A 13,456-nucleotide genomic window follows, 5' to 3' on the forward strand; every position below is an offset into this window, starting at 1 on the left:
TATATATATATATATATATAATACTACATATAAAATCTGCATGCTGAGAAAATCATTTGAGAAGCTGGACTACATGGGGGGAGGGAAAGTGACATAGGATTAGAGAAAGATTCATCAACAACCTTCCTTATGTGGATAACATACCTTGTCTGAAGAGAGTGAGTAAGACTTAACAGCTTTATTCATCAATAACGTATGTTATGCAGATGATACAAGCTTGTGTGCTTAAACTGAAGAGGACACGATGTGTTTGTTGCAGAAGTTCAAGGACTATAGTCTTCATTATAGATTAAAGCTCAACATCAAGAAATCAAAGATTCTTACCACGTTGTCAATTGGCAGCACCACGATAGACAGAGAAGAGACCAAGGTTGTTAACAATTACAGCTTACTCAGCTCTATACTCAACACTCTTGGCACCAGGAGTCAGAAAATCAAAAGATAAATTACACAGGGAAAGTCTGCTGTCAAGAACTTCTCTAGAGGATTGAAGAGTAACAATGTCAGTCTAGACACTAAGGTGTGCCTAGTCCAAGCCATGATCTTCACAATTACTTGCTATGCATCAGGGAGATGCACAATGACTGAGGATGATAGAAAAAGAATCCCTGCCTTTGAGTTGTGATGCTGGAGAAGAGTACTGAACATACCATGGACTGCCAAGAGAACAAACAAGTCTGTCCTGGAGAGGGTGAAACCAAGCTACTCCTTAAAGGCAAGGATTTTAATGCTCCATCTCACATACTTTTGGCATGATGCCAGGAGCTGCCAGTCCTTGGAGAAGGACACCATGCTTGGAAGGGTAGTAGGACAGTGTAGGAGAGGAAGAGCCTGGATAAGATGGAATGACACAGAAACTGGGGTAATGGTGGTAGGTGTTTCAGGGACAATGAGATTGGCTCAAGATAGGGCAGGAATCAGAGCTACTGTACATACGTTCGCTATGAGTCACAGTTGACTTGATGGCACATAACAACAGCGAGAAGACGACCAACGACTACAGCTTTCAATATAGATTACACCTCAACATCAAGAAAACAAAAATCTTCATCACTGGAGAACATCACGACAGATGGAGATAACAACATGACAGATGGAGACTATATTGCAGTGGTCAATGAATTCATTTTACTTAATTCCTCAATTAACACTCATGGTAGGAGGAGTCAAGAAATTGGGGGAAAATGTGGCATTGGGCCAAACTGCTGTCAAAAACACTTTTTTTTCTTTTTTAAATTGAGATTTTAATGAAAGGTTATAGAGAACTTGGATTTCCTTTCATTCATTGTTGGACATTTTCCTCCTTGCCCCTCCTTTCCCCCCAGTTCACTTTTCTCTTTGGAAAAAAAAATTCTTTCATTGTTATACAGTTCTTCCTCCAGTCCACTTTCCTATGCAGCTCTTATTCTGGACTCTTGTCATGCCAGTAAATACCTAAACATATATTTCTTTTATACAGTTCTCTCCCTCATCTGTTTCAATGCCAAGTACATTATTTATCCTCTCTTTTTTTAGACCCTCTTAAAGTACCACGGAGCAAGGCTGTAAGGTATAAAGGCTAAGGTGCAACTGACCCATTCCGTGGTACTTTCAATTGCTTCATATGCATCTGAAGGTTGGACAGTGAGTGATGAAGAACAAAGAAGAACTGTTGCCTTTAAATTGTCATGTTGGCAAAGAATATTGAATTTATGTTTGACTACCAAAAGAAGAAACAACTTTATCATAGAGGAAGTGCAGACTGAGTGTTCCGTAGAGGCAAGGATGGTTGAACTTCAATTCCTGTACTTAGAGTAGGTTACCAGGAAGTGATAGTCTTTAGAAAAGGACCTCACTGCTGGAGAGGTGGAAGGTCAGTGAAGGATAACATAGATTAACACAAAAGCTTCAATAATAAGTTTGACCATGGCAGAGACTCTTAAGAATGATGTGAAATACAGAAAGGGTTTGATCTGCTCTTTGTAATGTAGCTATGAGTTGTAGAAGGCTCCATAGCAGCTAACAACAAATCATGGACCTCGTGAACCTCAATGCCATGATCTGGAGACCAGAATACCTAGATGGTGCCTGACTTCCACTGCTGACTACTCTTAAGGGACCACTCTGGATAGAAGAAGAGATAATCATGAAATAAGAGATCATAAAAATGGCTGGGTCTTTACCTAACTTGGGAGGAACGGTAGAGTCTTATGTTGAGTGAATTAACTCAGTCCCACAAGGATAAATAATGCATAAAACCGTTATTGGTTTTTTGTTTTTTTTTTTTTTTAAAACCGTTATTGTAGAATGAGTATAAGGATGCAGGAGGGATGGGAGAGGCTGGAAACAGAGGGATATGGATGTGCAGGGGGGAGGTGAGAATTAATCATTGGATTGTAAAAGTTGATATATGGCAGGGTGAGGGAAATTGAAAGAATTTATTCGACTATGTATTCGGATTTTGTAAATAAACTAGTAGAGGAAAGGCTGGAGGTGAGGTAGGTTTGAGGACTCGGAGCATGTGCGGTGGGTTTTTGGGGCCCACGAGGGGGTTGGCAGAGCGGACTTGCCAGATGCATGGGGGTCTGGGGTGGAGAGTGGGGTGGAGTTCCCTGATTAAAACAAGCTTGGAAGGAGGAGTGGCATCCACTTCCGTAATAGCTTGCCTCAGGAAACCCTATGAACCTGGAAAATGAAAGGCACCCAAGCGTTGAGGACTCTCCTTCACAGGGTCGCTATGAGTCACCTGCAACATGACGGCACTTAACAACAACAACAACAAGTAGAGGGGAAAATGGCTGGGTCCAACAGAACCTGATTGAATGCTTAAATTTAGGGTTAGGGTTAAGGTTAGGGTTAGGGTTAGGGTTATGGTTAGGGCTAGGGCTAAGGCTAAGGTTAGGGTTAGGGGTGTAACTTTCATCCAACAATAGATGAGCCTATAAGGTGAAAACGCCACAAGAACGCTGGTGCTCTACTGGTAAGAAGCTATGCTGCGATCCCAAAAGCACATGGTTCGAAACCACCAGGTGCTCCACAGGAGCTAAAGGGCATTCTCCTCTAAATAAAAAATGAAAGGGGAAAAAAAAGAACCACTAAGGAGGAACTCAGTCTTAATGTCTTAATAATAAATAAACACACAGAATCAAAAGGTCAGCATCTGCCCAGCGATAAAGTTCAGGATAAAGGCGGAAAGGCTAGGCAAGCATCACAGTGAGTACAGAGTCCTGTTTATAGTACATGAAGATTATAAAAAAAGTCATAGAAACAAAATGTGTTTGAGGTGGCTGAATGGAAAACCATCTGCTCTAGAAACATTCACTCAAATCACAAAAAGCCAACCAAAAATAACATTTCTGCAGCTCTCATATATAAAAACAAACAAAAAAAAAACACAACACACTTTGAAATTAGGACTCATCATTGACAATGAGGCAGGGATGAAGGTCAACAAAGTGTCTACATAGGAGACTCTTCGGGACCTGGTAAGAAGGGAGTAGGTTTGGGTAGTCAGCTATTTGGGGAATGTGGCATTTAAGGTAAAACTTTATTGATCAGAGAGGCTCCAACTTTCAAATTCTCTGAAAGCAGAGGTCTCCTGGGAGAGGGAATTGAAAACCAAGACCTTGAGCTATTTAGCTTGTTGGAGCAAGAGAAAAACAACTTAGATTTAACACAGTATACACAGGTCACTAAATTCGACTGCCTACTGACAATTTAACTAAAATCCTCAAACCAGTCCAATCAGGTGTATGCAGACATAGTTCACAGTGAGACTTTCTTCCAGGAGAGTACAATATGGGTTTCAGATGGGAAAATTGGTCTAGAATGGCTTGTTTGCCAGCCTCAGACCTTTCCGTTAAAACCTTGATCAATCCTGTTTAGTGAGTTTATGGTCTGCCTTTGAATCTTGACTCTTAAAATAGAGTCTTTGTAAAAAGTCTGCAGAGATGAATATCAACACTTGGCATGCCATCTGCAAAGAGCTAATTATATGCACTTTGTTATTTGTCACTATAAGATATTTCAGAATAAAATGTGCGAACCATCTGCCAACAACTTTATTCACATTTTTTTGGGATCATCAGCAAGAAACCTTCTACTTCTTTACCCCCAAGCCCCTGAGGGAACACAAGTTGTAATGTGCACAAGGTAGGGAGGTGGGAGAAAAAGAAAGAACCTAAAAATGGCTTTGATGTGTACCAGAACACAGGAAGTATTGTCAGTAGAATATCATTTCTATCTGTTACTCTGTCATGTGTCCTTGATACACTGTTATACAAAACAGACCTAACTCCCCAAGTGTCAGACAGACACCAGTGGTTTTATTATCATTTACATGATTGTTGGGGAAAGCAGAACAAAGAACTCCTGAGCTTAAAATAAGTTGCAGTTTGCCATTTAATTATGTAAATATGTGGTTACAGGATCCTCAAATTCACCAGCTCACATTTTATGCACAAAGGCAAAACTAGTTTTTGTGTTTGGAAAAGCAGGTGCACACAATTATTCCTGCAAAGAAAAAGAGAGTCATTTGCAGTGATTTTTGGGGGGAGATGATTGAGCAATTACAAATATACATGCTAATTTTGTTTTGCCCTCTGGCCATCTTCCGTTAGGAAAATGGATAGTTCTTTTCTTCCCCTTTGATAAGAGAAAGAAGCTGCAGAAACAATGATAAGAAGTTGGACAATTTAGGCTGTGACTAGTGGACACCAACCTTGTTTCAGTCTTTCCCACTGGCCATTTGTCATGGCCAAACATTTTGTCAAATATCTATCTAAGTAAAGTTCAAAATATATCTTGCAGACAGTGAGGATTCTGAAGACCCCCCCCCCCAAAAAAAAACTGCAAACATATTGCTGTGGTGGTTTGGTAACCACCCCATCACCACCACCACCACCACCACACCCCAGCAAGTAAGATTTCCAATTTTGCATTCAAATAGCTCTTTTGGAAAAAGATAAAGACACCAAACCAGAAGATTGAAATAGGGTATTGATTTGGAAATGTCATTTGCTTTCTTGACACCTAACAAATCATACTTTGTCTAGTGATATAAGATTAGAAATTGTTGTTACTGTTATTAGGTGCCGTCTAGCCAACTACTAGCGATCCTGTAAACAACCTCTGTGAACCTTGCCCTACCTGCTCCATTCTCATGATCTCCAATACGCTCAAGCTCTCTGGTACTGTCCCTAAGGCAATCCATGTCATTGAGAGTCCTTCTCTCTCTCCCTGACCTTCCACCTTTCCTAATATAATGTCATTTTCCAAGAACTAGCCACTCTTGACAACATGCTCAAATTACGAGAGACAAAAATGTTACCATTCTTGCCTCTAAGGAGCACTTAGTATTCACTTCCTTCAGGAAAGACTTACGTTTTATTCTCTTGGCAGTCCATTGGTTATTAAGTCCTCTTCTCCAACACCACAAAGCATTGACTGAGTGAGTCTAACTGATAGAAAGGTAGAAGAAAAACTATATTTTCACTGCTTCAGTTCCTTTTGCCTCTTAACTACTGTTTTTCACTGTTGTTGTTGATTGCTGTTGAGTCAAGCACAACTCACAGCGACCCTCTGAACAAAAGGCCTGAAGTCTTTCTATAACTATCATCATTTCTCAAAGGTTTCTCATTACTGGAACTGTTTTCTGTATTTGAGCTCTGAAATAGATTCTAGAATTTTAATTATAATTAAGATCATAGACAGTTTGATTTCTGTTTCATAATTAAACTTTTCTAAATAGAATTGTATTCATCTAAACTATGCAAATATTCACTCATACACTTATATCCATATGTGTATGTAGAGATATACACATATATATATATATGAAAAACCTGGATATACAATAGACTCTACATTTTTTATGTTTATTTTACAGATCAAATGAAAACTGCCTAATTGTGGAAAAATACACATAATTTAAGATCATTAAAATATCAACTACCTTGGAAAAATACCCACTGAAACTCTGAGAGACATTTTTATGTAGATTAATTTTATTCAAGAGTAATCTGTTATCTCTCTCACACACATTGCCATTCAATCAAAACCAACTCAGAGCTTGTTTTCAGAGGCTATAATTCACATGGGAGGATAATGCTCATCTTCCTCAGTTGTTGTGCAACTGGTAGATTCAAACCATCTCTGTCTTTGGGCTCACAAAACAGCTCCTTATCCACTAGACTACCAGGGCTCAGTGTGATATACTTTCTAATAAACCACGGAAATAAAAACTTTTGCTGCAAACTCATTATAGCTAAGAACCAGTCTATCATAATGCCTTTGGCACGAACACAGGAATTTATATATAAATAGCACTTAGTCCTAGACTAATTTAATAAATCTGAAGGCCCTCCTTGCAAGAGCCAGAACCAACCCCATTAGCTGACCCTCCAGCAAGTTTTTAGAGGCAGTTAATCACACAGGAGGAGACTGCCTATTCTTCTCCCACAGAGCAGCTGGTGGTCTCGTACTGTATGCTTTTGGATTGCAGCACAACTTCTTGCCAGTAGACCACCAGAGCTCCCTTACCAGGGTATAAGAAGGGTAAACAAAGATGTGACAAAGAAGAGAGCATTTGAGACCTAAAAAGAAGTAAGTAACACAATACTGGACATGGTCAGAAATGAAAAACAGCATCGTCTTGAAGTAGTGATTTCTTCAAGGAAGGGCTATTAGAACTGTAATCAACAGTAAGTAAACAGGATATGTGAGAAGAGCTCCAGTGATATGGTCCATACGGAGTTCCTCCGCTAACCCAAAGGCTAACCCTCTTGTGGTTCGAATCCACGAGAGACTCTTGAGGACCCAGACGGGTAATCTCCTCTCAAGTCACTTACAACTACAGAACATCCTCTGTGGAGTCAACTGTGAGTTGGTTCCCTCAACAGCAATGAAGTTTGTTTGGGTGTTTGGTGTTTGTTAGTTTGTGAACTTGGACATCTTTGAAACGAGGTAGGAAAAATTTACTCGCAAACAAAACAACTGATCTTACACTAATTAGACTGGCATTACAACAATCACGTATCAATGAAATATACAAGTAAGTAAAAAGCAAGCACCATTGAACCCCAAAACAGAACAATGAACCCAAATAGAACTGTTTACCCCAAAACGATAACATGATGCTCTGGTAGGTTCTAATACCCAAGATTCTATTCAAAGTAGAAAATGCTATCTGGAAGGATTGATGTTAATTATTATCCTTTTGATGTGCATTAATTACCGATTTGAAGAAAAGAGAACATATATGAATTGGAATGGGATTAATTTTTGCATAGGAACAGGCAACTAGCTGGAATACATAAACATCGATATATTTGTGGTTATGTGTTTTCTCGATATATTTGTGGTTATGTGTTTTCTTTTGCACTTCTGACCTACAGTAGTAGAAGGCGGCCTTGATAAACTATTTGATGATTGTACTACGTGCTTCTAAAACAATGCCTAAACCACAAGTACATCTCCAACATCTTGACCCTCACAGACATGTACAATTGCTATTTTCAATACACCTGTCATTGCTCTGCTAAATACTTTAAAAAGCAAGAACAATGAGAGCGGAGGGCCACCAGAGCTTCCTAATAATGTCATAGAAAAGTCCATTTAACAGTAGGGACACAAGGTTCAAATCCACCAGATGCTCTGCAAATCTGCTCCTGTACCAGCTGGATCAGATTTGATGGTTTCAATGGTACATAACAACAGGGGATAGGGTAAAAAAAACAAACAAACAAAAAAAAAAAAACCAAACAAAAAATCAGTAGGGTCACAACTCCCAGACACTCCAACATCCTTTCCTAGAGAGTTCAAGGGGAAAGATGAGACCATGAATACAGAGAAGGAAGTAGAATGAGGAAGAACAGGAGAGTTCAACAGTAACAAGGTTAAAAAGGCAAAGATGGATTTTGCAGATGTATTGAATAAGTGAAAGTACAAGAAGAGATGGAGAATTGGAGAAAGCAAGAAACAGAGTCAGAAAATCCAAACATGGTTGAAGACACAACTGAAAAAGGATTCAAGCAGGTTACTCAGTCACACTGCTGTATTTTCCTGTGCCCAGGGTAAAGGCCAGCAGGAAGCTGCTGAGATGTCCCTGTGTTCCAGATATTTTTATTCTATTCCTGCAGCTTACGGTTTCATTTTGTTCAGAACAAACAACTGAACTTTTCAAAGATAATTAATGAAGAAACCTTTAAGGCCCTTAGAACTGCACATTATAGGCACAAGCTTGAGCCTGCCTCCTCCACACAGGGTGATCCTGGATGTATCTTCTATTTCTTTGATCCCATAGGTCACTTCTGCAAATTCAAACATCAAAGCAAAGGAGAAATTGGTAGCAATTTCTTTCTTTTTACAGGTTCTATTTGTTTCCCTCCCACATATGATGGAACAGTGCACGATTAACTCTCTGTCAAGTCAGAAAACCAGTGTTTGCTCAAAGGGCAGTCTTTGGATTATAAGAGCAAGTGGCCAAAATTAAGGGAAGTCAAGTGACATCAGTATGGTATTCAGCATCAAAATTATGTCTTTTGGAGCAAGTTTTTATCCCCTCAGAGTTTTTGCTCTTTCTTTATAAAAGAAGAATCCTTAGGTCAAGGCTCACTAACGTCTCTGTTATATGTCATCGAGTCAGGACCAGCTCATAGCTGACCCTCCAGTGGATTTTCAAAGGCTGTAAATCACATTAGGAGAGATTATCCATCTTTCTGTCATGAAGAACCTGGTTTATTCGCACCACTTCTTGTCTTCCGGTTATAAATGAAACTTCTTTCCACTAAGCCACCAGAGCTCATATCTCTATTAGTTATAAAGTGATATTATTTTGTACTTCACTTTTCAACATGCTAACAAAACAACAATTTTAAACAATAATGATCTTATTCAATTATTATTTCACTTAAATCTTCATATATGTACATTTTTAAGGCTTTTGGCTGCCAGTCTGGGGCTATTTCCAGGCTGGGATGATGAGTGGAATGGCCAGATTCTACAAAGGTGTGTTTTCTGGTTTGGAGCTGAGACTAGGGTCTGGATGTTGCTCGCAACAGGGTGTGAGCTGATTTGATTTGGCCTCATATTTAAAAGGCTTTGGGCTCAAGGGCTTTTGTGGATCTCCAGAATAAAATAGGCTTGGAAGTAGGAGTGGCATCTACTTCCAAGAAAAGTTTGCCTCTGGAAACATTATAAACTTGGAGAAAAGATGAAAGTTTTGTATTCATAGGGTCACTATGAGTCACCTATGACCTTATGACATTTAACAACAACAACAACAACATATTTAATATATATTTAAGGTGAGTATACATTAAAATCTTAAGAAACAATCTTTTTCCTCATGTTTTTTTAATGTCATTAGTTCTACCTTGCTGTTAGAAGAATTTGACTGTTTTGCTAAAGTGGAGAATATTAGATTCTATCCCATACGTCCCTCTCTCCCTTTTTTCTCCATTTCTTTCTTTCTTACTTAAACACCCCCTACCCCCTCACCTGTCTGTCTGTCTCTCATTCTTATAGTTCTTATTATCAAAACAATTTCTTAGTAAACAAAGGAGGGGAATGAAGTAATATAATCAGATAATAATTGAACTGATAATTAGCTATGCTATGGTACGTCTGATACAGGCTATGGTCTTCGCAATCACTTGTTATGCATCAGAGAGTTGATCAATGACCAAGGAGGATAGAAGGAGAATTGATGCCTTTGAGCTGTGGTGCTGGAGAAGAGTATTGAGAATACCATGGACTGCTAGGAAAACAAAGAGATTTGTCCTGGAAAGGGTTAAACCGGGTGGCTCCTTGGAGGCAAGGATTCTGAGGCTCCATCTAACATACTTTGGACATGTTGTGAGGAGAGACGGGTCCTGGGAGAAGGACATCATGTTTGGGAGGGTGGAGGGACAGCGCAGGAGGGGAAGGCCCTCTATGAGGTGGATTGATTCAGTGACTGGGATAATTGGGATGGGTGTGTCAGAGACAGTGGGATTGGCACAGGACAGAGCGGAGTTTAGGGCTGTTGTACATAGGGTCACTATGAGTCGCAAGCAACTTGATGGCACATAACAACAACAACATAACAAATAATGGTTGACTTCGTGGTAAGGGAGTTGTTCTGCCAACCCCCAAAAAGAGCAGTTCGAATCCACCATCAGCTCTACAGGAGGAAAAGGGAGAAAGATGGGCAATCTCCTCCCTTGGGAGTAACTGACTCTGAAAACCCTCTCGAGGGTCAAATCCTGACTTGAGGATACACAACAACAACAACATCAATATGGTGCCTTAGTGGTAAGGAGTAGAAGTTCAAATCTACCAGCTGCTCCACATGAGAAAGATGAGTAATCTCTTCTTGTATAATTTACTGCCTCTGGAAATTTGCCGGGGGTGAGGAGAGGGGGGCGGTCAGCTATGAGTTCATTTGACCCAACAGTACATAACGACAGCAACACATAAGGAAAAGTTAACTTAAAATGATCTGGGAAAATGTTTTGAAAATGAATAATTATGTAAAGATTGACTACTTTTTTTCTCTTTTTTATTATTAATTTTAGTGAATGTTAACAAACTTTGGATTTCCATTCATTCACTGTTGCACTATTCTCCCTGTTCCCTCTCCCCACCCCCAGTACATTCTTCTCTTTGAAAAGTAAAAGTAAAATTCTTTCATTGTTATACAAACCCTCCCCCGCAAGTCCACTCCACTATGCAGCCTTCGTTCTGGACTCCAGTCTTGACAATAATACCTAATCATAATATATTGACTACTTTTTAGAAAAAAGATTAAGTTTTGTTATCCCTGTTGTTACTGTGTACTGTCAAGTCAGAACTGACACATAGCTGACCCTCTGGCGGGTTTCCAGAGGCAGTTAATCGCATGGAAGGAGGCTGCCCGTCTTTCTCCCACAGAGCAGCTGGTGGGATTAGAACCGTGTGCCTTTGGGATGCAGCAAAACTTCTTGTCACTGGTCCTTCAGAGCCACCCTAGTTACCCATGAGATTGTCTTAAAAATCCCACTAGTTCTTAAAAAATTTGTAGAGCTTCAGTTTTTCCCAGCCAAAACCAGTCAATTTGTAACAACTGTAGGAGGAATCTCATAAGAATATTCTCTCAAAAAAACCTCAGGGGAGACTCTGTAATGTTGAATTCTCAAAATGGGCAAATGTATCTTAGTCTTCAAATCTTGACACTGTTAGCTCACCTACTGATTTGATATCTAGGAAAAGTCTGAAGAAATTACTAAACACAAAAGTCTATTCACTTCTAGAGAGAAAGGTAGTGATGACTCCTGTCAGAGTAAATTTCCTTCTTTTTTGGAAATGTCTATTGAGATGTTCAAGTCAAATTATATTCTAAATTCAATGTCACCTTCTGTCTATGAAAGTCAAGATGTTCATCAGTGGGTGAAGAAATCTATTATTTGTGCAGTGGCATGATAATCATGATAATAGATAAAGCAGTCAATATAATTTCATTGTGTAAATACGGAAATAATCAAATCAAAATTAGCATCCATAAACGTAGTCCCAGAAATATGTTCAAAACAATCATTCAGCAATGCTGCTAGAAGAACATGCTTTAAAAGTAGGTTTGTGAATTCTTGTGAAAATTACTGTAAAGAGTGATTTAAGTTACATTTTGCTTTACTTGATCTATGGAAGTATGCATTTGGATGAATGCTAAGTAAAGAATAGAAATAAGGTCTTCCCTGATCAAGCTCCAACATTAAATGATGGTGATGGTTTTTTCACTCTTTGGGAGGTTAAGAAGGTACTTGTTATGAATAATTTTCTTTTCTCCTTAGAACATGCAGCAGTGGCCTTGTGGTGTTTAATAAGACCGTATCTTCATAACGTGTTTCACAACTAAGATCTGTCAAGTCTGTTAGTTACTGTGTTAAGCAATTTATATTCCATAATCTCACTCAATTTTCAGATCTGTTCTTTAAAGAGTAGCCTTTGATCTTCGTTGTTGTTGTTGTTGATTGCCTTCGAGTCAAGCATGACTCATTGCAACCCTGTGAACAAAAGGCCTGAAGCCCTTCTACAACTATCGACATTTATCAAAGTTCATAGAGTTTCCAGAGGCAAGTTGTTTAGGAAGTGGATGCCACTCCTGCTTCCAAACCTGTCACAGAATGTTATTGGTTGAGTCATCTGCGATGCATAGCGAACCTATGTAAAGCAGCTCTGAACCCTTCCCTGTCCTGAGCCAGTCTCACTAACTCTGACACACCAAACCCCATCACCCCAGTTACTGTATCAATCTATCTCATCTGGGGTCTCCTTCTCCACTGTTCTGAGCATGATGTTCTTCTCCAAGGACCGATCTCTCCTGGCCACATGCCCAAAGTAAGTGAGGCAGAGATTCTTTGAGTAAATTTTTAAGGAATCATGGTAAGAAGGTAAAATTTTATTTCAAACCACTTCTGATACACCAAGTTCCATATTCTCATCATTCCAATACTTAACCTCTAGCACGGAGATGTTACAGCTGGAACCCCTGAGCTACAGCTCAGGTGAACCACTCACAGCCGCTGAAGGGAATGAATGTAAGTGTGACAATACCTTCTCATTATCATTCTCGAAGGATGGCTTCAGAACTAGTTGATTCTATTCCCAACAGTATCAAAGAGGCCTCAGCATCAAGTTCATTCAAGTGAGTATTTCCTCTCGGTTTGGTGAATATCTTTAAATTCCTTGCAATAGTTGTTCTTCCTCTTCTACACTATTGAGAAAGTGATATGTACATATAGATCTCAATATCACAAACAGAGGCACAGCGTAGACATTTCCCAGACACAACCAAATATCACACAGCTTTGGTTTAATAGGGAGGAAGGCTTAGCTCTGTGGTCTTGTGTGTTAAGATGGTCATTTGGCAAAACATAGTCAACAAAGTTTGTATTCTACACCCTAGTTTGGTAACTAGCACCTGGAGTCTTAAAAGCTTAAAAGAGGTTATGAAAATAAAACTACCATTCTCTACTCATCTGGAGCAAAAGAAAAGAAGGAAATAAAAGGCTCAAGGGAGAAGCTCGTGCACAGGAGAAGCTAGCTAGTGCATGGGGCCAATTGCCTCCACGAACCAGGGCTTCCTCTAACTTGGTTCTGATGAGCTAGACATGGCCCAGCTTCCAACAGTGAGTGACCTTTCTGACCAAGGACACAATGGAGGTCCAGGATAAAATGGGAGAGGAGTACATCACAAAACTCAAATTCTCTTTTAAAAATGTCCAGACTGAACGAGGTAAAAAAGTCTAGAGGAACTCTGGAGATGATCACTCTGATAAACTCTTCAAACTGAACCGACCCCCAGAGATCATATTTCAGCTCAAAGAACAGATTGGTCCATAATTTTTATCACACTATTACTATGCTCCTTAAAAATATCTATGGGAAGCAAAATTTAACAGAACAGCAACAAATGCTGGCAAAGATGTGGAGAAACTGGAACCCTTATTCACTGTTGGTG

The sequence above is a fragment of the Elephantulus edwardii genome, unplaced genomic scaffold (assembly GCF_000299155.1).
Source record: "Elephantulus edwardii isolate Elephantulus edwardi_28Jun2011 unplaced genomic scaffold, EleEdw1.0 scaffold00011, whole genome shotgun sequence".
Lineage (NCBI taxonomy): Eukaryota > Metazoa > Chordata > Mammalia > Macroscelidea > Macroscelididae > Elephantulus > Elephantulus edwardii.